The following is a 2500-nucleotide window of genomic DNA, read 5'->3' as shown; positions in this document are numbered from 1 at the left end:
TGCGAAATGAACTTTGTATTCAGTAGCTGGGCAGTAGAACAGCCCAAAGAATGTGAAAGGCCACGAAAGAAATCAAACACTTGTTGACGCATGGAAAAAGGTATCCATCGTCTAGGTCTACCATTACTGACGTCATAGAGGATGGTGGGTTAGGAGTCGTCAAGAGGGATTTCATCCCAAAATAGGGATGTGCAGGATATTGTACATATCATCGTTGGTATACTGCCTAGGTATTTTAATCCAATGCTGGGTGAAAGAAAGCCATTATGTTTCTGGACAGGTCATTGACAACGAATTAATTTTACCAAGGATGTTTTGAAGGGTACAATTATATTGTTCCATGGAGGAGAGATGTCAGCGTTGACAGGCAGACCAGTCGTTGGACTGTCGAGCAAAGACATGCACCAGAGGCATGTGAACCGTGTGAATGACGAAGTATACACCCTCCAATAAGTGGCGAAAGTGACAGACAGCCAAGTGAGCCCCCAACAATTTCCAGTCGAAGTTATAGTAGTCCGATTCCGCTTCGACAGATTTCAACTGAGGAATGCTAGTGTGTGGGACAAGCCATTGACCACCTGCTCGAGGACTGCCCGAATAGCGACGTCAGTATCCTCTGTGGAGAGAATGAGAGGTGTATGCGACATTGGAAAGACGAGAGCCAACGGTTGATAGGGCATTCTTTGCGTAGCAAAAGGCCACTTCTTGAAGGGGATCCCACTTCAGGTCTTCTGCCGTGCACTTGAGGGAAACTTAGAGGGGGCTAAGAATGTCAGGAATGGCTAGCAGTAAAGAGTGGTAATAGGTGATTACACCCAATAATTTTTGTAGTGGTTTTTACTTCGAGGGAGTGGGGAAGTTCTGAACAGCTGGTACCATGACAGGGAGGGGAAGGCCTCCTTCAGGAGAGATGTGGTGCCCTAAAAAAGATACTTAGATGGCTCCAAAGGTACACTTGTCATACTGGAAAACAAGGCCATTCCCCTATAGGTTGTCGAGCAAGATGCGTAGATGACAGAGGCGTTCGTCTTACGAGAAAGAGAGCACAACTATGTAATCCACGTAGTATACACAGAAGGGGAGCTCCCCTAAGAGGCCATGCATGAGACATTGAAAGTCACCCTAGCATCACGAAGGCCAAAACAGGAGTAATTGAAGGTGTATGTAACAAATGGGGGGGACGGTTGATGATGGTGGTCTTCTGGATTTCTTCTGGGTTCATGGCCACCTGAAAATAACCCTTCAGAAGGTCGAGCATGAAGAAACCTTTGCTTGATCAAAGTAAGAGGTCACGTCAGGGATGGTTGCAAGGGGGTAGTGATCCGGTTCTCTTCTTATGTTCAGCGCCTGCAATCCCCACATTGACGCCGAGAGCCATCTTTCTTTAGGACAATGTGTAAGAGTGACGACCATGGCTTTGAAGCCTTCTGGCAAACTCCTATTTCTCCTTTATCTGGCGAACCTTTGTTTAGCGGGTGACTAATGATCTGGTGTCAGATGTCTGAATCTGACGAACACTGGGTGGGCCGTCCTCTTGATATGGAATATGGGTATAGGCATCCCTGGGTGAGCTGTATTGGAGAGTGAGGTTGTAAGGTAGTGGTGTGGAGAGGTGTTGAGGAGTATGAATCCACGTAGTCTATCCGTCGGTGAGCTACATCGACCAGGAGTTGGAAGTTTGAGAAGAAATCTGTACCAAGGGTTGGCCAAGTAATGCCAACAACAAAAAACTTCCTAATATACTTGGCACTTCATATGATAATGTCAAAGTTTCGTGAATCATGATTGGGTATCGCAGATCCGTTGACTACTACAATGAGATTGTCAGCAGATTTAGCAAATTATGTCGTGCCCAGGAGAGTGGTCTTGGCAGAAGAGAATGGAAGGAGCAAAGTCTACACTAAAATTGCACTCACCTACCTGGGTGACATGTAAAAAGAAATAATTGGTGACAGGGAAGGACAAAGCCGCAGGACATAGACTATTTACAAGTTTTATGGGAACTGACAACCATTCACTCATTTCTTTTCAGCAGCCCCCGATTTTGGAGTGGTAGTAGCATAACTGTGGTTGATGGGCTTCTGTAAGCGGGTGAAGAGGGTGGTGTTATTGGCGGATGCATAGGATGGTAATGTGGGAGGTGGACAGATTTGTAGTCGCTCAGGCATGTTACAAGTGGGTGTCTCTTTCATACAACATTCACATCAGCTTCAGTCAAAGTTGAGTATTTTAAACACTTTGTCAGAGTGAAGGCCTTGATGGTTGTCCTGCAACGTGGTAAACTGTCCTGTCCATAATGGCATCGATTTTGGTCATCAGGTCCCTCATGGGGCGAAATATCTACTTTGAGGATGGCCGCAACGTTGAGGTTTGGGTAGGCGCTGTACTCAAAGGGCATGGAGTAGATTCGTTTGCTGCAGTGTTGCGCGGTGAGCAATACTGGTCATATCCTTTTGGACGAGCGAAGCCTTTTGGTCTCACAATGGTTTTTGAGAGAGCT

Source organism: Palaemon carinicauda, chromosome 14, assembly GCF_036898095.1.
Source record: "Palaemon carinicauda isolate YSFRI2023 chromosome 14, ASM3689809v2, whole genome shotgun sequence".
Lineage (NCBI taxonomy): Eukaryota > Metazoa > Arthropoda > Malacostraca > Decapoda > Palaemonidae > Palaemon > Palaemon carinicauda.
The sequence above is the reverse complement of the archived record's forward strand: the minus strand, read 5'-3'. Positions refer to the sequence as shown.